The sequence below is a fragment of the Bombina bombina genome, chromosome 1 (assembly GCF_027579735.1).
Source record: "Bombina bombina isolate aBomBom1 chromosome 1, aBomBom1.pri, whole genome shotgun sequence".
NCBI lineage: Eukaryota > Metazoa > Chordata > Amphibia > Anura > Bombinatoridae > Bombina > Bombina bombina.
Window position 1 is genome coordinate 12,025,681 of NC_069499.1, and position 24,351 is coordinate 12,050,031.

Here is a 24,351-nt window from a genome sequence, read left to right on the forward strand (position 1 = left end):
TGAATAGTTCGGTGGGAGCGCGGCTTCTCTGCACAGCCTCTGTGACTACAGTTTTATGAATAGTTCGGTGGGAGCGCGGCTTCTCTGCACAGTCTCTGTGACTACAGTTTTATAAATAGTTCTGTGGGAGCGCGGCTTCTCTGCACAGTCTCTGTGACTACAGTTTTATAAATAGTTCGGTGGGAGCGCGGCTTCTCTGCACAGCCTCTGTGACTACAGTTTTATAAATAGTTCGGTGGGAGCGCGGCTTCTCTGCACAGCCTCTGTGACTACAGTTTTATAAATAGTTCGGTGGGAGCGCGGCTTCTCTGCACAGCCTCTGTGACTACAGTTTTATAAATAGTTCAGTGGGAGCGCGGCTTCTCTGCACAGTCTCTGTGACTACAGTTTTATAAATAGTTCGGTGGGAGCGCGGCTTCTCTGCACAGCCTCTGTGACTACAGTTTTATGAATAGTTCAGTGGGAGCGCGGCTTCTCTGCACAGCCTCTGTGATTACCTTGTATCTAAGCCTCTGCAGACTGCCTCTTATCTCAGTTATATTAATATACATTTTACCTCTGTGATTACCTTGTATCTAAGCCTCTGCAGACTGCCCCTTATCTCAGTTATATTAATATACTTCTTACCTCTGTGATTACCTTGTATCTAAGCCTCTGCAGACTGCCTCCTTATCTCAGTTATATTAATATACTTTTTACCTCTGTGATTACCTTTTAGCTAAGCCTCTGCTGACTGCTCCTTATCTCAGTTATATTAATATACTTTTTACCTCTATGATTACCCTGTATCTAAGCCTCTGCAGACTGCCCTTTATCTCAGTTATATTAATATACTTTTTACCTCTGTGATTACCCTGTATCTAAGCCTCTGCAGACAGCTCCTTATCTCAGTTATATTAATATACTTTTTACCTCTGTGATTACCTTGTATCTAAGCCTCTGCAGACTGCCCCTTATCTCAGTTTTATTAATATACATTTTACCTTTGTGATTACCTTGTATCTAAGCCTCTGCAGACTGCTCCTTATCTCAGTTATATTAATATAATTTTTACCTCTGTGATTACCTTGTATCTAAGCCTCTGCAGACTGCTCCTTATCTCAGTTATATTAATACACTTTTCACCTCTGTGATTACCTTGTATCTAAGCCTCTGCAGACTGCCTCTTATCTCAGTTATATTAATACACTTTTTACCTCTGTGATTACCTTGTATCTAAGACTCTGCAGACTGCCCCCTTATCTCAGTTATATTAATATACTTTTTACCTCTGTGATTACCCTGTATCTAAGCCTCTGCAGACTGCTCCTAATCTCAGTTACATGAATATACTTTTTACCTCTGTGATTACCTTGTATCTAAGCCTCTGCAGACTGCTCCTTATCTCAGTTATATTAATATACTTTTTACCTCTGTGATTACCTTGTATCTAAGCCTCTGCAGACTGCTCCTTATCCCAGTTATATTAATATACTTTTTACCTCTGTGATTACCCTGTATCTAAGCCTCTGCAGACTACCCCCTTATCTCAGTTACATGAATATACTTTTTACCTCTGTGATTACCTTGTATCTAAGCCTCTGCAGACTGCTCCTTATCTCAGTTATATTAATATACTTTTTACCTCTGTGATTACCCTGTATCTAAGCCTCTGCAGACTGCCCCTTATCTCAGTTATATTAATATACTTTTTACCTCTGTGGTTACCTTGTATCTAAGCCTCTGCAGACTGTCCCTTATCTCAGTTACATTAATATACTTTTTACCTCTGTGATTACCTTGTACCTAAGCCTCTGCAGACTGCCCCTTATCTCAGTTTTATTAATATACTTTTTACCTCTGTGATTACCCTGTATCTAAGCCTCTGCAGACTGCTCCTTATCTCAGTTACATGAATATACTTTTTACCTCTGTGATTACCTTGTATCTAAGCCTCTGCAGATTGCTCCTTATCTCAGTTATATTCATATACTTTTTACCTCTGTGGTTAACTTGTATCTAAGCCTCTGCAGACTGCCCCTTATCTCAGTTATATTAATATACATTTTACCTCTGTGATTACCTTGTATCTAAGCCTCTGCAGACTGCCCCTTATCTCAGTTATATTGATATACTTTTTACCTCTGTGATTACCTTGTATCTAAGCATCTGCAGGCTGCTCCTTATCTCAGTTATATTAATATAATTTTTACCTCTGTGATTACCTTGTATCTAAGCATCTTCAGACTGCTCCTTATCTCATTCATATTAATATACTTTTTACCTCTGTGATTACCTTGTATCTAACCCTCTGCAGACTGCCCCTTATCTCAGTTATATTATTATACTTTTTACCTCTGTGATTACCTTGTATCTAAGCCTCTGCAGACTGCTCCTTATCTCAGTTATATTAATATACATTTTACCTCTGTGATTACCTTGTATCTAAGCCTCTGCAGACTGCTCCTTATCTCAGTTATATTAATATACTTTTTACCTCTGTGATTACCCTGTATCTAAGCCTCTGCAGACTGCCCTTTATCTCAGTTATATTAATATACTTTTTACCTCTGTGATTACCCTGTATCTAAGCCTCTGCAGATTGCCCCCTTATCTCAGTTACATGAATATACTTTTTACCTCTGTGATTACCCTGTATCTAAGCCTCTGCAGACTGCTCCTTATCTCAGTTATATTAATATATTTTTTCCTCTGTGATTACCCTGTATCTAAGCCTCTGCAGACTGCCCCCTTATTTCAGTTACATGAATATACTTTTTACCTCTGTGATTACCCTGTATCTAAGCCTCTGCAGACTGCTCCTTATCTCAGTTATATTAATATACTTTCTCTTGTAAAGGTGTATCCAGTCCACGGGTTCATCCATTACTTGTGGGATATTCTCCTTCCCAACAGGAAGCTGCAAGAGGACACCCACAGCAGAGCTGTCTATATAGCTCCTCCCCTAACTGCCACCCCCAGTCATTCTCTTGCAGCTCAAGACAAGAAAGGAAGTATCAAGAGATATGCGGTGACTTAGTGTAGTTTTTACCTTCAATCAAGAGTTTGTTATTTTTAAACGGTACCGGCGTTGTACTGTTTTACTCTCAGGCAGAAATTAGAAGAAGAATTTGCCTGGAGGTTGATGATCTTAGCGGTTTGTAACTAAGGTCCATTGCTGTTCTCACACATAACTGAAGAGTATGGAAAGAAAACTTCAGTTGGGGGGACGGTCTGCAGATTGCCTGCTTTGAGGTATGTTCAGTATATTTTTTTCTAGAGAGATGATAAGGTCTAGAAAATGCTGACAGTGCCTGGTATGTTTGAGGTAAGCCTGATACAGTGATTTAACAACGACTGGGATCATGCTTGCAAAAAGGGTAATATTCATGTTAATACTCATATTACTTAGTGTAAAAACGTTTGCATGGTTTATAGAAAAAACGTTTTTTCTCTGAGGGTGATAAATCTTTATTTGGGGCCTAGTTTTCCACATGGCTAGTTAGATTACTCCTAGGAGTACTTTTTTAAGGCCCTCTGACATTGAGTGCATGGTGGGAGGGGCCTATTTTCTCACTCTAAATGCGCAGTTGATTTTCAGACTGAGACATCCAGCTTCCCTGAAGGAGTCCTCTGGCATCTAGGACCACTGTAGAGGGTTTTGTTCCTGCAAAAATCGTGTTTAAGGGCAGGTAGGAGCCACAGCAGAGCTGTGGCAGTGTGTTTGACTGTTTGTTAACGGCTTTAACGTTTTTCTAATCCGTTTTTGGGCCTAAGGGGTTAATCATCCATTTGCAAGTGGGTGCAATGCTGCTTTAGTCCCTTATATACACTGTAAAATGTCGTAGAGTTTACTACTTTTTATCACTGTTTTGCAGTTTATGTGGTAGTTTTTTTCTCTTAAAGGCACAGTACCGTTTTTATATAATTGCTTTTTCACATTTATTAAAGTGTTTTCCAAGCTTGCTGGTCTCATTACTAGTCTGTTAAACATGTCTGACATAGAGGAGACTCCTTGTTCATTATGTTTAGAAGCCATTGTGGAACCCCCTCTTAGAAGGTGTACCAAATGCACTGACCTTTCTATAAGTTATAAAGACCATATTATGGCTTTTAAAGATTTATCACCAGAGGTTTCTCAGACTGACAAAACGGAGGTTATGCCATCTAGCTCTCCCCACATGTCAGAACCTATAACTCCCGCTCAAGTGACGCCAAGTACATCTAGCGCGTCCAATGCGTTTACCTTACAAGACATGGCGGCAGTTATGAATCATACCCTCACAGAGGTATTGTCCAAACTGCCAGGGTTACAAGGAAAGTGAGACAGCTCTGGGGCTAGAACAAATACAGAGCTCTCTGATGCTTTAGTAGCTATGTCTGATATACCCACACAATGTGCAGAAGCCGAAGCAGGAGAGCTTCTATCTGTGGGTGACATTTCTGATTCAGGGAAGGCGTTACTTCAGTCTGACTCTGAAATGACAGCGTTTAAATTTAAGCTTGAACGCCTCCGCTTGTTGCTCAGGGAGGTTTTAGCGACTCTGGATGACTGTGACACTATTGTAGTCCCAGAGAAATTGTGTAGATTGGATAAATACTATGCAGTGCCTGTTTACACTGATGTTTTTCCAATACCTAAAAGGTTTTCAGAAATTATTACTAAGGAATGGGATAGACCAGGTGTACCGTTCTCTCCCCCTCCTATTTTTAAGAAAATGTTTCCAATAGATGCCGCTACACGGGACTTATGGCAAACGGTCCCTAAGGTGGAGGGAGCAGTTTCTACCCTAGCTAAGCGTACAACTATCCCCGTCGAGGACAGTTGTGCTTTCCTAGATCCAATGGATAAAAAGTTAGAGGGTTACCTTACGAAAATGTTTATTCAACAAGGTTTTAATCTCCAGCCTCTTGCATGCATTGCCCCGGTCACTGCTGCTGTGGCCTTCTGGTTTGAGTCTCTGGAAGAGGCCTTACAGGTAGAAACTCCATTGGATGATATACTTGACAAGCTTAAAGCGCTTAAGCTAGCCAATTCATTTGTTTCTGACGCCGTTGTTCATTTAACTAAACTAACGGCTAAGAACTCAGGTTTTGCTATTCAGTCGCGTAGGGCGCTATGGCTTAAATCCTGGTCAGCTGACTTTACTTCAAAGTCTAAGCTTCTCAATATTCCCTTCAAGGGGCAGACCCTATTCGGGCCTGGACTGAAGGAGATCATTTCTGATATTACTGGAGGAAAAGGTCATGCCCTTCGTCAGGATAGGTCTAACAAATTAAGGACCAAACAAACTAATTTTCGTGCCTTTCGAAACTTTAAGACGAGCGCGGCATCATCTTCCTCTAATACAAAACAGGAGGGAAATTTTGCCCAGTCCAAGCCGGTCTGGAGACCTAACCAGGCTTGGAACAAAGGTAAACAGGCCAAGAAGCCTGCTGCTGCCTCTAAGACAGCATGAAAGATTGGCCCCCGATCCGATAACGGATCGAGTAGGGGGCAGACTTTCTGTCTTCGCCCAGGCTTGGGCAAGAGATGTCCAGGATACCTGGGCGTTGGAAATTGTGTCCCAGGGATATCTTCTGGACTTCAAAGTTTCTTCCCCAAAAGGAAGATTTCACCTTTCACAATTATCTGCAGACCAGATAAAGAGAGAGGCATTCTTACATTGTGTTCAAGACCTCCTAGTTATGGGAGTGATCTACCCAGTTCCAAAGGAGGAACAGGGGCAAGGATTCTATTCAAATCAATTTGTGGTTCCCAAGAAAGAGGGAACCTTCAGACCAATCTTAGATCTCAAGATCATAAACAAATTTCTCAGGGTCCCATCTTTCAAGATGGAGACTATTCGAACCATCCTACCTATGATCCAGGAGGGTCAATACATGACTACCGTGGACTTAAAGGATGCTTATCTTCACATTCCGATACACAAAGATCATCATCGGTTTCTCAGGTTCGCCTTCCTAGACAGGCATTACCAGTTTGTGGCTCTTCCCTTTGGGTTAGCTACGGCACCAAGAATCTTTACGAAGGTTCTGGGGTCACTTTTGGCGGTTCTAAGGCCGCGGGGCATAGCAGTAGCCCCTTACTTAGATGACATTCTGATACAGGCGTCGAATTTCCAAATTGCCAAGTCCCATACGGACATTGTTCTGGCATTCCTGAGGTCTCATGGGTGGAAAGTGAACGAAAAGAAGAGTTCTCTATCCCCTCTCACAAGAGTTTCCTTCCTGGGAACTCTGATAGATTCTGTAGAAATGAGGATTTACCTGACAGAGGCCAGGTTGTCAAAACTTCTAAATTCCTGCTGTGTTCTTTATTCTACTTCTCGCCCTTCGGTGGCTCAGTGTATGGAAGTAATCGGCTTAATGGTAGTGGCAATGGACATAGTGCCATTTGCCTGCCTACATCTCAGACCGCTGCAACTCTACATGCTCAGTCAGTGGAATGGGGATTACACAGATTTGTCCCCTCTACTAAATCTGGATCAAGAGACCAGGGATTCTCTTCTCTGGTGGCTATCTCGAGTCCATCTGTCCAAAGGTATGACCTTCCGCAGGCCAGATTGGACAATAGTAACAACAGATGCCAGCCTTCTGGGCTGGGGGGCAGTCTGGAACTCTCTGAAGGCTCAGGGGTCATGGACTCAGGAGGAGGCTCTCCTTCCGATAAACATTCTGGAACTAAGAGCGATATTCAATGCTCTTCAGGCTTGGCCTCAGCTAGCGGCAGTGAGGTTCATCAGATTTCAGTCGGACAACATCACGACTGTAGCTTACATCAACCATCAAGGGGGAACAAGGAGTTCCCTAGCGATGTTGGAGGTTTCAAAGATAATTCGTTGGGCAGAGATTCACTCTTGCCACCTATCAGCTATCCATATCCCAGGAGTAGAGAACTGGGAGGCGGATTTTCTAAGTCGACAGACTTTTCATCCGGGGGAGTGGGAGCTCCATCCGGAGGTGTTTGCACAGTTGATTCAACGTTGGTGCAAACCAGAACTGGATCTCATGGCGTCTCGCCAGAACGCCAAGCTTCCTTGTTACGGATCCAGGTCCATGGATCCCAAGGCAGCGCTGATAGATGCTCTAGCAGCGCCTTGGTCCTTCAACCTGGCTTATGTGTTTCCACCGTTTCCTCTGCTCCCTCGTCTGATTGCCAAGGTCAAGCAGGAGAGAGCATCAGTGATTTTGATAGCACCTGCGTGGCCACGCAGGACTTGGTATGCAGATCTGGTGGACATGTCATCCTTTCCACCATGGACTCTGCCTCTGAGATAGGACCTTCTACTTCAGGGTCCTTTCAACCATCCAAATCTAATTTCTCTGCGGCTGACTGCTTGGAGATTGAACGCTTGATTTTATCAAAGCGTGGTTTTCCGAGTCGGTCATTGATACCTTAATACAGGCGCGAAAGCCTGTCACCAGGAAAATCTATCATAAGATATGGTGTAAATATCTTCATTGGTGTGAATCCAAGGGTTACTCATGGAGTAAAGTCAGGATTCCTAGGATATTATCTTTTCTCCAAGATGGATTGGAGAAGGGTTTGTCAGCGAGTTCCTTAAAAGGGACAGATTTCTGCTGTCTATTCTTTTGCACAAACGTCTGGCTGAGGTCCCAGACGTGCAGGCGTTTTGTCAGGCTTTAGTCAGAATTAAGCCTGTGTTTAAACCTGTTGCTCCGCCTTGGAGTTTAAATTTAGTTCTTAAGGTTCTTCAAGGGGTTCCGTTTGAACCTTTGCATTCCATAGATATTAAGCTCTTATCTTGGAAAGTTTTGTTTTTAGTAGCTATCTCCTCGGCTCGAAGAGTTTCGGAGTTATCTGCTTTACAATGTGATTCTCCTTATCTCATTTTTCATTCCGATAAGGTAGTGTTACGTACCAAACCTGGTTTTCTACCTAAGGTGGTATCTAATAAAAATATCAATCAGGAGATTGTTGTACCGTCACTGTGTCCTAATCCTTCTTCAAAGAAGGAACGTCTTTTACACAATCTTGATGTGGTTCGTGCTTTAAAGTTTTATTTACAAGCTACTAAAGATTTTCGTCAAACATCTGCATTGTTTGTTGTCTACTCTGGACAGAAGAGAGGCCAAAAGGCTTTGGCAACTTCTTTCTTTTTGGCTAAGGAGTATAATACGCTTAGCTTATGAGACTGCTGGCCAGCAGCCTCCTGAAAGGATTACAGCTCATTCTACTAGAGCGGTAGCTTCCACATGGGGCTTTTAATTTTTGAGGCTTCTGTTGAACAGATTTGTAAAGCGGCGACTTGGTCTTCGCTTCATACTTTTTCAAAATTCTATAAATTTGATACTTTTGCTTCTTCGGAGGCTATTTTTGGGAGAAAGGTTTTGCAGGCAGTGGTGCCTTCCGTTTAAGCACCTGCCTTGTCCCTCCCTTCATCCGTGTCCTATAGCTTTGGTATTGGTATCCCACAAGTAATGGATGATCCGTGGACTGGATACACCTTACAAGAGAAAACAAAATTTATGCTTACCTGATAAATTTATTTCTCTTGTGGGGTATCCAGTCCACGGCCCGCCCTGTCATTTTAAGGCAGGTGTGTTTTATTTTTAAACTACAGTCACCACTGCACCCTATGGTTTCTCCTTTCTCTTGCTTGTCTTCGGTCGAATGACTGGGAGTGGCAGTTAGAGGAGGAGCTATACAGGGAGTGCAGAATTATTAGGCAAGTTGTATTTTTGAGGATTAATTTTATTATTGAACAACAACCATGTTCTCAATGAACCCAAAAACTCATTAATATCAAAGCTGAATAGTTTTGGAAGTAGTTTTTAGTTTGTTTTTAGTTATAGCTATTTTAGGGGGATATCTGTGTGTGCAGGTGACTATTACTGTGCATAATTATTAGGCAACTTAACAAAAAACAAATATATACCCATTTCAATTATTTATTTTTACCAGTGAAACCAATATAACATCTCAACATTCACAAATATACATTTCTGACATTCAAAAACAAAACAAAAACAAATCAGTGACCAATATAGCCACCTTTCTTTGCAAGGACACTCAAAAGCCTGCCATCCATGGATTCTGTCAGTGTTTTGATCTGTTCACCATCAACATTGCGTGCAGCAGCAACCACAGCCTCCCAGACACTGTTCAGAGAGGTGTACTGTTTTCCCTCCTTGTAAATCTCACATTTGATGATGGACCACAGGTTCTCAATGGGGTTCAGATCAGGTGAACAAGGAGGCCATGTCATTAGATTTTCTTCTTTTATACCCTTTCTTGCCAGCCACGCTGTGGAGTACTTGGACGCGTGTGATGGAGCATTGTCCTGCATGAAAATCATGTTTTTCTTGAAGGATGCAGACTTCTTCCTGTACCACTGCTTGAAGAAGGTGTCTTCCAGAAACTGGCAGTAGGACTGGGAGTTGAGCTTGACTCCATCCTCAACCCGAAAAGGCCCCACAAGCTCATCTTTGATGATACCAGCCCAAACCAGTACTCCACCTCCACCTTGCTGGCGTCTGAGTCGGACTGGAGCTCTCTGCCCTTTACCAATCCAGCCACGGGCCCATCCATCTGGCCCATCAAGACTCACTCTCATTTCATCAGTCCATAAAACCTTAGAAAAATCAGTCTTGAGATATTTCTTGGCCCAGTCTTGACGTTTCAGCTTGTGTGTCTTGTTCAGTGGTGGTCGTCTTTCAGCCTTTCTTACCTTGGCCATGTCTCTGAGTATTGCACACCTTGTGCTTTTGGGCACTCCAGTGATGTTGCAGCTCTGAAATATGGCCAAACTGGTGGCAAGTGGCATCTTGGCAACTGCACGCTTGACTTTTCTCAGTTCATGGGCAGTTATTTTGCGCCTTGGTTTTTCCACACGCTTCTTGCGACCCTGTTGACTATTTTGAATGAAACGCTTGATTGTTCGATGATCACGCTTCAGAAGCTTTGCAATTTTAAGAGTGCTGCATCCCTCTGCAAGATATCTCACTATTTTTGACTTTTCTGAGCCTGTCAAGTCCTTCTTTTGACCCATTTTGCCAAAGGAAAGGAAGTTGCCTAATAATTATGCACACTTGATATAGGGTGTTGATGTCATTAGACCACACCCCTTCTCATTACAGAGATGCACATCACCTAATATGCTTAATTGGTAGTAGGCTTTCGAGCCTATACAGCTTGGAGTAAGACAACATGCATAAAGAGGATGATGTGGTCAAAATACTCATTTGCCTAATAATTCTGCACTCCCTGTATAGACAGCTCTGCTGTGGGTGATCCTCTTGCAGCTTCCTGTTGGGAAGGAGAATATCCCACAAGTAATGGATGATCCGTGGACTGGATACACCACAAGAGAAATAAATTTATCAGGTAAGCATACATTTTGTTTTTTACCTCTGTGATTACCTTGTATCTAAGCCTCTGTAGACTGCCCCTTATCTCAGTTATATTAATATACTTTGTACCTCTGTGATTACCCTGTATCTAAGCCTCTGCCGACTGCCCCTTATTTCAGTTATATTAATATACTTTCTTTTGCGATGTACCGAGTCCTCGGTTTCATCCTTACTTGTGGGATATTATCCTTCCTAACAGGAAGTGGCAAAGAGAGCACCCACAGCAGAGCTGTCTATATAGCTCCCCCCATAACTCCACCCCCCAGTCATTCTCTTTGCCGGCTCTAAGCAGGAAGGGTAAAGTGAAAGAGGTGATAAACTGTTAGTTTTTATTTTTCTTCAAGCAAGAGTTTGTTATTTTTAAATGGTACCGGTGTGTACTATTTACACTCAGGCAGGAAATGGATGAAGATTTCTGCCTAGAGGATGATGATCTTAGCATTTGTAACTAAGGTCCACTGCTGTTCCTCACACTGAAGTTTTCCTGTACTCCTCAGCTTCTGTGGGAACGGTTTCTTGCTATACAGCAATGAGGTATGTTCAGTCATTTTTTCTGGAGAGACTGTGATATTTCAGAAAGGCTGACAGTATCCCCATGAGGGGAAGGGTAAGCAGTAATCCTAGACTTATAGTTGCATTACTAAGCTTGCATAAAGGGCTAAACTTATGGTTGACACTCAGTTTGAATGATATTAACAAACGGTTGTGTGTTTTGGGAGTGTTGTTTATAATACTTTAAGGGACAACTGTATTGAGGGTACACTGGGCTTTTTGCGGTTTTTAGAACCCACATGGCTGTAAAAACGCTTGGTGTGTTTTTTTGGAGGCCTTAGTAACATCGAGTGAGATGGGCGGGGCCTAATTTCGCGCCTCAGTTGCGCAGTTGTTTTCTCTTGACAAGCAGCAAGCTACAGCACCGGAGGGTCCTGTTGAACTTCTTGGGCCAAATCGAAGCTTTATCCCCACATTACCAATCCCTAAGGGCAGGTAGGCTCCACAGCAGAGCTGTGGCAAGGTGCTGACAGGGTTTTTCTTGTAAGGTGTATCCAGTCCACGGGTTCATCCATTACTTGTGGGATATTCTCCTTCCCAACAGGAAGCTGCAAGAGGATACCCACAGCAGAGCTGTCTATATAGCTTCTCCCCTAACCCCCACCCCCAGTCATACTCTTGCAGCTCTCGACAAGATAGGAAGTATCAAGAGATATGTGGTGACTTAGTGTAGTTTTACCTTCAAACAAGAGTTTGTTATTTTTAAACGGTACCGGCGTTGTACTGTTTTTCTCTCAGGCAGAAATTAGAAGAAGAATTCTGCCTGGAGGTTGATGATCTTAGCGGTTTGTAACTAAGGTCCATTGCTGTTCTCACACATAACTGCAGATTACCTGCTTTGAAGTATGTTCAGTAATTTTATTTCTAGAGAGATGATAAGTTCTAGAAAATGCTGACAGAGCCTTATGTATTTGAGGTAAGCTAGATGCAGTGATTTAACAACGACTGGGATCATGCTTACAAAACGGTAATACTCATGTTAATAGTCATATTACTTAGAGACAAAACATTTACAGGTTTCATAAATAGGACGTTTTTTCTCTGAGGGAGATAAGTCTTTATTTGGGGCCTAGTTTCCACATGGCTAGTCAGATACTCCTAGGAGTATTTTCTTAAGGCCCCTCTGGCAACCAGTACATGGTGGTAGGGGCCTATTTTCGCGCTCTAGATGTGCAGTTTTCCTTCAGACTGAGACATCCAGCTTCCCTAGAGGAGTCCTCTGGCATCTGAGGACCACTATAGAGGGTTTATTTCTTCCCTAAATCGTATTTGAGGGCAGGTAGGAGCCGCAGCAGAGCTGTGGCAAGGTGCTTAACTGTATTTTAACGGTGCTTGACATTTTTTAAATCCGGTTTGGAGCCTAATCATCCATTTGCAAGTGGGTGCAATGTTGCTTTAGTCCCTTACACACACTGTAAAAATTTCAAAGACTTCACTATATTTTTACACTGTTTTGCAGTTTAAGTGCTAGTTTTTTGTCTCTTAAAGGCACAGTAACGTTTTTATTTAATTGCTGTTTCACATTTATTAAAGTGTTTTCCAAGCTTGCTTGTCTCATTATTAGTCTGTTAAACATGTCTGACATAGAGGAAACTCCTTGTTCAATATGTTTGGAAGCCATTGTGGAACCCCTCTTGTGTACCAAATGTACTGAAATTTCTATAAACTATAAAGACCATATTATGGCGCTTAAAGATTTATCTCCAGGGGATTCTCTGACTGAAAAAAGGGATATTATACCATCTAGCTCTCCCCATGTGTCAGAACCTATAACTCCCGCTCAAGTGACGCCAAGTACATCTAGCGCGTCTAATTCTTTTACCTTACAGGACATGGCGGCAGTTATGAATGCTACCCTCTCAGAGGTATTGTCCAAACTGCCAGGGTTACAAGGAAAGCGAGAGAGCTCTGGGGCTAGAACAAATACAGAGCTTTCTGACGCTTTAATACCTTCACAATACTCAGAAGCCGAGGCAGGAGAGCTTCTATCTGTGGGTGACATTTCAGATTCAGGGAAGGCGTTGCTTCAGTCTGACTCTGAAATGACAGCGTTTAAATTTAAGCTTGAACACCTCCGCTTATTGCTTAAGGAGGTTTTAGCGACTCTGGATGACTGTGAACCCATTGTAGTTCCAGAGAAATTGTGTAAGATGGACAAATACTTTGCCTTTGCAGTGCCTGTTTACACTGATGTTTTTCCAGTCCCTAAGAGGTTTTCGGAAATTATTTCTAAGGATTGGGATAGACCAGGTGTGCCGTTCTCTCCCCCTCCTGCTTTTAAAAAGATGTTTCCCATAGATGCCGCCACACGGGACTCGTGGCAGACGGTCCCTAAGGTGGAGGGAGCAGTCTCTACCCTAGCTAAGCGTACAACTATCCCCGTCGAGGACAGTTGTGCTTTCCTAGATTCTATGGATAAAAAATTGGAGGGTCTCCTTAAGAAAAATTTTATTCATCAAGGTTTTATTCTCCAGCCTCTTGCATGCATTGCCCCAGTCACTGCTGCAGCGGCTTTTTGGTTTGAGTCTCTTGAGGAGGCTCTACAGGTGGAGACCCCGTTAGATGAGATTTTAGACAGGATTAAAGCTCTTAAGTTAGCTAATTCCTTTATCTCTGACGCTGTTTTTCATTTAACCAAACTAACGGCTAAGAATTCAGGTTTTGGCATTCTGGCGCGTAGGGCGCTATGGCTTAAGTCCTGGTCAGCAAACGTTACTTCAAAGTCTAAGCTTCTTAACATCCCCTTCAAGGGACAGACCCTATTCGGGCCTGGTCTGAAGGAGATCATTCCTGATATTACTGGAGGAAAAGGTCACGCCCTTCCTCAGGATAGGTCCAATAAGTTAAGGGCCAAACAGAATAATTTTCGTTCCTTTCGAAACTTCAAGAGTGGCGCAGCTTCAGCTTCCTCTAATGCGAAGCAAGAGGGAAATTTCGCCCAGTCCAAACCAGTCTGGAGACCTATCCAGGCTTGGAACAAAGGGGAGCAGGCCAAAAAACCTGCTGCTGCCTCTAAGACAGCATGAAGGAGTAGCCCCCAATCTAGTAGGGGGCAGACTTTCTCTCTTCGCTCAGGCTTGGGCAAGAGACGACCAGGATCCCTGGGCACTAGAGATTGTTTCCAAGGGATATCTTCTGGAATTCAATGGTTCATCTCCAAAGGGGAGATTTCACCTCTCACAACTATCTGCAAACCAGATAAAGAGAGAGGCATTCTTACGTTGCGTTCAAGACCTACTGGTTATGGGAGTGATCCACCCAGTTCCAAGGGAGGAACAGGGTCAGGGTTTCTATTCAAACCTGTTTATAGTTCCCAAAAAAGAGGGAACGTTCAGACCAATCTTGGATCTCAAGATCCTAAACAAATTTCTCAGGGTCCCATCTTTCAAGATGGAGACAATCCGAACCATCCTCCCTATGATCCAGGAGGGTCAATATATGACTACCGTGGACTTGAAGGATGCTCATCTCCACATTCCAATTCACAGAGATCATCATCAGTTCCTCAGGTTCACCTTCCTAGACAGGCATTACAAGTTTGTGGCTCTTCCCTTCGGGTTAGCCACGGCACCAAGAATCTTTACAAAGGTTCTAGGGTCTCTACTGGCGGTTCTAAGGCCATGGGGCATAGCGGTGGCTCCTTACCTAGACGACATCCTGATCCAGGCGTCGACTTCTCAAATCACCAAGTCCCATACGGACATTGTTCTGCCCTTTCTGAGGTCTCACGGGTGGAAGGTGAACAGAGAAAAGAGTTCACTCTCCCCCCTCACAAGAGTTTCCTTCCTTGGAACTCTGATAGATTCAGTAGAAATTAAAAAATTTCTGACAGAGGTCAGGATATCAAAGCTTCTAACTTCTTGCCGTGTTCTTCATTCCACTTCTCGGCCGTCAGTGGCTCAGTGATCGGCCTGATGGTAGCGGCAATGGACATAGTTGTTTGCCCGCCTACATCTCAGACCACTGCAACTTTGCATGCTCAATCAGTGGGACGGGGACTACACAGATTTGTCTCCTCTGTTAAATCTGGATCAAGAGACCAGGGATTCTCTTCTCTGGTGGTTATCTCGGGTCCATCTGTCCAGGGGTATGAGTTTCCGCAGGCCAGAGTGGACTATAGTGACGACAGATGCCAGCCTTCTGGGCTGGGGCGCAGTCTGGAATTCCCTGAAGGCTCAGGGTTCGTGGACTCAGGAGGAGGCCCTCCTTCCGATAAACATTCTGGAGCTAAGAGCGATATTCAATGCTCTTCAGGCTTGGCCTCAGCTAGCTGCGGTCAGATTCATCAGATTTCAGTCAGACAATATCACGACTGTAGCCTATATCAACCATCAGGGGGGAACAATGAGTCCCCTGGCAATGATGGAAGTTTCCAAGATAATTCTATGGGCAGAGGTTCACTCTTGCCATCTCTCAGCTATCCATATCCCAGGAGTAGAGAACTGGGAGGCGGATTTTCTAAGTCGGCAGGCTTTTCATCCGGGGGAGTGGGAGCTCCATCCGGAGGTATTTGCCCAGCTGATTCAACTATGGGGCAAACCAGAAATGGATCTGATGGCGTCTCGTCAGAACGCCAAGCTTCCTCGTTACGGGTCCAGGTCAAGGGATCCCCAGGCAACGCTGATAGATGCTCTAGCAGTGCCCTGGTCCTTCAGCCTGGCTTATGTGTTTCCACCATTTCCTCTCCATTTCCTCTCCTCCCTCGTCTGATTGCCAAGATCGGTGATTTTGATAGCACCTGCGTGGCCACGCAGGACTTGGTATGCAGATCTGGTTGACATATCATCCTTTCCACCATGGACTCTGCCGCTGAGGCAGGACATTCTACTCCAGTCCATTCAAACATCCAAATCTAGTTTCTCTGCGTCTGACTGCTTGGAGATTGAACGCTTAATTTTATCAAAACGTGGTTTCTCCGAGTCGGTCATTGATACCTTGTGTCAGCCGCTCAGGAATCAATCCGGGATGTAACCCAACTGCTAGCGTGAATTGAAAGCACACGCTAGCACACTGAGAAATATCCAGGACGTGACCCACTCAGGAAGCAGATTAGAAGATAACAAAAATGAATATTGTTCCAGAATGCAGGAAAGCCACAAAGGATAAAACGTCCCTTTAAGTAGTTCAAAGAACAAAAAGGAAATGTTCTTACTTGAAGCTTCTGAAAAAGGTCCTCTTTAGCAGGCTTGTAAAACAAAGGAAAAGTTCTCTTTTGCAGCTTGTAAAAGTATAATGTCCCTTTAAGCAGGTTTATAACAAACAGAAAGGCAAAGTTCTCTTTTGCAGCTTGTAAAAGTAAATGTCCCTTTTAAGCAGGTGTATAACAAACAGAAAGGCAAAATTCTCTTTTGCAGCTTGTAAAAGTAAATGTCCCTTTTAAGCAGGTGTATAACAAACAGAAAGGCAAAGTTCTCTTTTGCAGCTTGTAAAAGTAAATGTCCCTTTTAAGCAGGTGTATAACAAACAGAAAGGCAAAGTTCTCTTTTGCAGCTTGTAAAAGTAAATGTCCCTTTTAAGCAGGTGTATAACAAACAGAAAGGCAAAGTTCTCTTTTGCAGCTTGTAAAAGTAAATGTCCCTTTTAAGCAGGTGTTGTTTAACAAAGAATAGGTTTAAAGGTAAAGGCCAAAGCAAGGTCAGGCAGGCAGAAGTCGGCATCCAAATATCAGCAAAAGGTATTGGCAAAAGACAGGGTCAGGCAAGCAGAAGTCGGCATCAAAGTATCAGCAAAAGGGTAATAGCTACAGGCAAGGTCAGGCAGGCAGAAGTCAATGTCCAAATATCAGCAAGTAGGGATTAGGCAAGAGGCTTGGTCAGGCAGGCAGAAGTCGGTACACAGAAGAACAAAACTGATATGGTACTCACAATCCAGGGAAACAACAAACGGGCCCAGATTCAGATCTCCCGCCGAGATTTAAAGGGCAGAGCGTAACCGTCATCAGAGGGGTGTGAGAGAAAGCGTCATGTTGCTAAGCAACATGACGTCAGAGACACAGAGGAGTTCCGGGAGCCGCGGCGACACGGCGATGAACGGAAGCGCTCATGACACCTTGATTCAGGCTCGAAAGCCTGTCACCAGGAAAATCTATCATAAGATATGGTGTAAATATCTTCATTGGTGTGAATCCAAGGGTTACTCGTGGAGTAAGGTCAGGATTCCTAGGATACTATCTTTTCTCCAAGAAGGATTGGAAAAGGGATTATCGGCTAGTTCCTTAAAGGGACAGATTTCTGCTCTGTCTATTCTTTTGCATAAGCGTCTGGCTGATGTTCCAGACGTTCAGGCGTTTTGTCAGGCTTTGGTTAGAATCAGGCCTGTGTTTAAACCTGTTGCTCCGCCATGGAGTTTAAATTTAGTTCTTAAAGTTCTTCAAGGGGTTCCGTTTGAACCCTTGCATTCCATAGATATAAAGCTTTTATCTTGGAAAGTTCTGTTTTTAGTAGCTATCTCCTCGGCTCGAAGAGTTTCAGAGTTATCTGCCTTACAGTGTGATTCCCCTTATCTGATCTTCCATGCAGATAAGGTAGTTTTGCGTACCAAACCTGGGTTTCTTCCTAAGGTAGTATCTAATAGGAATATCAATCAGGAAATTGTTGTTCCGTCACTGTGTCCTAAACCTTTTTCAAAGAAGGAACGTCTGTTACACAATCTTGACGTGGTTCGTGCTTTAAAGTTTTATTTGCAAGTTACTAAGGATTTTCGTCAAACATCTGCATTGTTTGTTGTCTATTCTGGAAAGAGGAGAGGCCAGAAGGCTTCGACAACTTCTCTTTCTTTTTGGCTGAGAAGCATAATCCGTTTAGCTTATGAGACTGCTGGCCAGCAGCCTCCTGAAAGAATTACAGCTCATTCTACTAGAGCGGTAGCTTCCACATGGGCTTTTAAACATGAGGCCTCTGTTGAACAGATTTGTAAGGCAGCGACTTGGTCTTCGCTTCATACTTTTTCTAAATTCTACAAATTTTATACTTTTGCTTCCTCGGAGGCTATTTTTGGGAGAAAGGTCTTACAGGCAGTGGTGCCTTCCGTTTAAGTGCCTGCCTTGTCCCTCCCTTCATCCGTGTCCTAAAGCTTTGGTATTGGTATCCCACAAGTAATGGATGAATCTTTCTCTTGTGGTGTATCCAGTCCACGGCCCGCCCTGTCACTTTAAGGCAGGTGTTTTTATTTTTTAAACTACAGTCACCACTGCACCCTATAGTTTCTCCTTTTTCTTACTTGTCTTCGGTCGAATGACTGGAGGTGGGGGTTAGGGGAGGAGCTATATAGACAGCTCTGCAGTGGGTGTCCTCTTGCAGCTTCCTTTTGGGAAGGAGAATATCCCACAAGTAATGGATGAACCCGTGGACTGGATACACCACAAGAGAAAGAAATTTATCAGGTAAGCATAAATTTAGTTTTTTGCAGGTTTTTGGCACTTTGTCAATCCGGTTTCCATATTTGGGGGTTAATTGTTTATTTTGCTTGTGGTGCAATCTTACTAAAGCTTATTGAATCTGCTGTAAAAATTTCGAAAACTTTTATTTTTCAGCAGTTTCGCAGATTGTGTATGCCTTTTTTTCTCTTAAAGGCACAGTACCGTTTTTTATAATTGTTGTTTTTTCACTGAATAATGTGTTTTCCAAGCTTGCTTGTCTCATTACTAGCCTGTTCAACATGTCTGACATTGAGGAAACTCCTTGCTCAATATGTTTAGAAGCCATTGTGGAACCCCCTCTTAGAATGTGTCCCACATGTACTGATATGTCTATAAATTGTAAACAGCATATTTTGACTTATAAGAGTTTGGCACTGGATGATTCTTAGACAGAAGGAAATCAGGTTATGCCATCTAGTTCTCCCCAAGTGTCACAACCAGTAACGCCCGCACAAGTGACGACAAGTACCTCTAGTGCGTCTAATTCTTTCACCTTGCAAGATATGGCCACAGTTATGAATTCTACCCTCACAGAGGTTTTATCTAAACTGCCCGGGTTGCAAGGGAAGCGCAGTAGCTCTGGGTTAAGAACAAATGCTGAGCCTTCTGACGCTTTAGTAGCCGTATCCGATGTACCCTCACAATGTTCAGAGGTAGGGATGAGGTATTTGCTGTCTGAGGGAGAGATTTCTGATTTAGGAAAGATGTTCCCTCAGACAGATTCAGATATGACGGCATTTAAGTTAGAACACCTTCGCTTATTGCTCAGGGAGGTTTTAGCGACTCTGGATGATTGTGACCCTGTTGTAGTTCCAGAGAAATTGTGTAAAATGGACAAATTATTTAGAGGTTCCTGTCTACACTGATGTTTTTCCGGTTCCTAAGAGGATTTCGGACATTATTACTAAGGAGTGGGATAGACCAGGTATTCCGTTCGCTCCGCCTCCTATTTTTAAGAAGATGTTTCCCATATCAGACACCATGCGGGACTCGTGGCAGACGGTACCTAAGGTGGAGGGAGCTATTTCTACTCTGGCTAAGCGTACAACTATACCTATTGAGGACAGTTGTGCTTTCAAAGATCCTATGGATAAAAAATTAGAGGGTCTCCTAAAGAAAATTTTTGTTCATCAGGGTTTTCTTCTCCAGCCTATAGCGTGCATTGTTCCTGTAACCACTGCAGCTGCCTTTTGGTTCGAGGCTCTGGAAAAGGCTCTTCAGGTGGAGACCCCATTAGATGATATTCTGGATAGAATTAGGGCTCTTAAGCTAGCTAATTCTTTCATTACAGACGCCGCTTTTCATCTGGCTAAATTAGCGGCAAAGAATTCAGGTTTTGTCATTTTAGCGCGTAGAGCGTTATGGCTTAAGTCCTGGTCGGCTGATGTGTCATCAAAATCTAAGCTTTTTGACCATCCCTTTCAAGGGTAAACCCCTATTCGGGCCTGAACTGAAAGAGATCATTTCAGATATCACTGGAGGGAAGGGTCATGCCCTCCCTCAGGATAAGTCAAATAAGATGAGGACCAAACAAAATAATTTTCATTCCTTTCGAAACTTCAAGGGTGGTCCCGCTTCCTCTTCCCTGCTGCAAGGTAAGAGGGGAACTTTGCTCAATCCAAGCCAGTCTGGAGACCTAACCAGGCTTGGAACAAAGGTAAACAGGCTAAGAAGCCTGCTGCTGCCACCAAGACAGCATGAAGGGGTAGCCCCCGATCCGGGAGCGGATCTAGTAGGGGGCAGACTTTCTCTCTTTGTTCAGGCTTGGGCAAGAAACGTTCAGGACTCCTGGGCTGTAGAAATCGTAACCCAGGGGTATCTTCTAGATTTCAAAGATTCTCCTCCAAGGGGGAGATTCCATCTGTCTCAATTTTCTGTAAACCAGTCAAAAAGAGGCGTTCTTACGCTGTGTAGAAGATCTATTTACCATGGGAGTGATCTGCCCAGTTCCGAAAACAGAACAGGGGCAGGGGTTCTACTCCAATCTGTTTGTGGTTCCCAAAAAAGAGGGAACATCTTTCAAGATGGAGACCATTCGGACTATTTTACCAATAATCTAGGAGGGTCAATATATGACCACCTAGACTTAAAGTATGCGTATCTACACATTCCTATCCACAGATCATCACCAATTCCTCAGGTTTGCCTTTCTGGACAAGCATTACCAGTTTGTGGCTCTTCCCTTCGGGTTGGCCACGGCTCCAAGAATTTTCACAAAGGTGCTAGGGTCCCTTCTGGCGGTCCTAAGGCCGCGGGGCTTAGCAGTGGCGCCTAATCTAGACGACATCCTAATTCAAGCATCGACTTTCCAACTAGCCAAGTCTCACACGGACTTCGTGTTGGCCTTTCTAAGATCTCATGGGTGGAAGGTGAACGTGAAAAAGAGTTCTCTTTCCCCTCTCACAAGAGTTTCATTCCTAGGGACTCTGATAGACTCGGTGGACATGAAAATATTTCTGACAGAGGTCAGGAAATCAAAGATTTTAGCCACCTGCCAAGCTCTTCATTCCATTCCTCGGCCGTCAGTGGCTCAGTGTATGGAGGTAATCGGACTAATGGTAGCGGCAATGGACATAGTTCCGTTTGCTCGCTTACATCTTAGACCACTGCAACTATGCATGCTCAGACAGTGGAATGTGGATTATGCAGATTTATCTCCTCAGATAAATCTGGATCAGGAGACCAGAGATTCTCTTCTTTGGTGGTTGTCACAGGATCACCTGTCCCAGGGAATGTGTTTCCGCAGGCCAGCGTGGGTTATATTGACGACGGACGCCAGCCTACTGGGCTGTGGTGCAGTCTGGAATTCCCTGAAAGCACAGGGTCTGTGGACTCAGGAGGAGGCCCTCCTACCGATAAATATTCTGGAATTAAGAGCGATATTCAATGCTCTTCATGCGTGGCCTCAGCTGGCTTCGGCCAGATTCATCAGATTTCAGTCGGACAACATCACGACTGTGGCTTATATCAATTATCAGGGGCGAACAAGGAGTTCCTTAGCGATGATAGAAGTTTCCAGAATAATACGATGGGCAAAGACTCACTCTTGCCATCTATCAGCAATCTATATCCCAGGAGTAGAGAACTGGGAGGCAGATTTTCTAAGTCGTCAGACTTTTCATCCGGGGGAATGGGAACTCCATCCGGAGGCGTTTGCTCAACTGGTTCAGCTATGGGGCACACCAGAATTGGATCTGATGGCGTCTCGTCAGAACGCCAAACTTCCTTGTTACGGGTCCAGGTCAAGGGATCCTCAGGCAGTACTGATAGATGCTCTAGCAGTACTATGGTCGTTCAACCTGGCTTATGTGTTTCCACCATTCCCTCTCCTTCCGCGTCTGATTGCCAGAATCAAACAGGAGAGAGCTTCTGTGATTTTGAAAGCACCTGCGTGGCCACGCAGGACTTGGTATGCAGACCTGGTGGACATGTCATCTCTGCCACCATGGACTCTGCCACTGAGACAGGACCTTTTGATTCAAGGTCCGTTCAAGCATCCAAATCTAATTTCTCTGCAACTGACTGCTTGGAGATTGAACGCTTGATTTTATCAAAGCAGGGTTTCTCTGAGTCGGTCATAGATACCTTGATTCAGGCTCGAAAGCCTGTCACCAGGAAAATCTATCATAAGATATGGCGTAAATATCTTTTTTGGTGCGAATCCAAAGGTTACTCATGGAGTAAGATCAGGATTTTGTCCTTTCTCCAAGAGGGATTGGAGAAAGGATTGTCAGCTAGTTCCTTAAAAGGACAGATATCTGCTTTGTCTATTCTATTGCACAAGCGTCTGGCAGATGTCCCAGACGTTCGGGCTTTCTGTCAGGCTTTAGTTAGAATCAAGCCTGTGTTTAAACCTGTTGCTCCGCCATGGAGTCTAAATTTAGTTCTTAAAGTTCTTCAGGGGGTTCCGTTTGAACCCATGCATTACATAGATATTAAGCTTCTATCTTGGAAAGTTCTGTTTCTAGTTGCTATCTCTTCAGCTCGAAGAGTTTCTGAACTATCTGCATTACAATGTGACTCGCCTTATCTTGTTTTCCATGCTGATAAGGTTGTTTTGCGTACCAAACCTGGGTTCCTCCCTAAGGTGGTTACTAACAGGAATATCAATCAGGAAATTGTTGTTCCTTCTCTGTGTACTAATCCTTCTTCTAAGAAGGAATGTGTGTTGCACAACTTGGACGTGGTTCATGCTTTGAAGTTTTATTTGCAAGCGACCAAAGATCTCCGTCAAACATCTTCTTTGTTTGTTGGCTATTCTGGAAAGCGTAGAGGTCAAAAGGCTACGGCTACCTCTCTTTCCTTTTGGCTGAAAAGCATCATCTGTTTGGCTTATGAGACTGCTGGACAGCAGCCTCCTGAAAGAATTACAGCTCACTCTGCTAGAGCGGTGGCTTCCACATGGGCTTTTAAAAATGATGCTTCTGTTGAACAAATTTGTAAGGCCGCGACTTGGTCTTCGCTTCATACCTTTTCCAAATTTGATACTTTTGCTTCTTCGGAGGCTATTTTTGGGAGAAAGGTTTTGCAAGCAGTGGTGCCTTCCGTTTAGGTTCCTGTCTTGTCCCTCCCTTCATCCGTGTCCTAAAGCTTTGGTATTGGTATACCACAAGTAAGGATGAAACCGTGGACTCTGTACATCTTGCAAAAGAAAACAAAATTTATGCTTACCTAATAAATTTCATTCTTTTGCGATGTACCGAGTCCACGGCCCGCCCTGTCTATTCAAGACAGATAATATTTTTTATTAAAAACTTCAGTCACCTTTGCACCTTATAGTTTCTCCTTTTTCTTCCTTGGCCTTCGGTCGAATGACTGGGGGGTGGAGATAAGGTGGGAGCTATATAGACAGCTCTGCTGTGGGTGCTCTCTTTGCCACTTCCTGTTAGGAAGGATAATATCCCACAAGTAAGGATGAAACCGTGGACTTGGTACATCGCAAAAGAAAGAAATTTATCAGGTAAGCATAAATTTAGTTTTTTACCTCTGTGATTACCTTGTATCTAAGCCTCTGCAGACTGCCCCTTATCTCAGTTATATTAATATACTTTTTACCTCTGTGATTACCTTCTATCGAAGCCTCTGCAGACTGCTCCTTATCTCAGTTATATTAATATACTTTTTACCTCTGTGATTACCTTGTATCTAAGCCTCTGCAGACTGCCCCCTTATCTCAGTTATATTAATATTCTTTTTACCTCTGTGATTATCTTGTATCTAAGCCTCTGCAGACTGCTCCTTATCTCAGTTATATTAATATACTTTTTACCTCTGTGATTACCTTCTATCGAAGCCTCTGCAGACTGCTCCATATCTCAGTTATATTAATATACTTTTTACCTCTGTGATTACCTTGTATCTAACCCTCTGCAGACTGCTCCTTATCTCAGTTATATTAATATACTTTTTACCTCTGTGATTACCTTGTATCTAAGCCTCTACAGACTGCTCTTTATCTCAGTTATATTAATATACTTTTTACCTCTGTGATTACCCTGTATCTAAGCCTCTGCAGACTGCCCCTTATCTCAGTTATATTAATACACGTTTTACCTCTGTGATTACCTTGTATCTAAGCCTCTGCAGACTGCTCCTTATCTCAGTTATATTAATACACATTTTACCTCTGTGATTACCTTGTATCTAAGCCTCTGTAGACTGCCCCTTATCTCAGTTCTTTTGACAGACCTGCATGTTAGCCAACCAGTGTTGGCTCCCTGTTAACTCCACGTGCATGAGCTCCATGTTATCTATATAACACACATGAACTAACGCCCTCTAGTGGTGATAAACTGTCAATGCCCTGAGATAAGAGGCGGCTTCAAGGTCTAAGAAATTAGCATATCAGCCTATCAAGGTTTAGCTTCCAAGTAAGAATACCAAGAGTACAAATCAAAATTGGTGATAAAAGTAAATTGGAAAATTGTTTAAAATGACATGCCCTATCTGAATCATGAAAGTTTTTTTGGACTAGACTGTCCCTTTAACTATTAGCTGGTGCTATTGGGTCACAGTGGTGTTCCTAG

The 24,351-nt window shown here is 43.4% G+C and overlaps 1 protein-coding gene across 1 annotated transcript in view; it reads left to right on the forward strand.

The window, feature by feature from the left end:
* Positions 1 to 24,351, forward strand: part of LOC128644407 (DNA mismatch repair protein Mlh3-like) — a 163,113-nt gene that overhangs the window by 136,334 nt on the left and 2,428 nt on the right. The window lies entirely within an intron of this gene.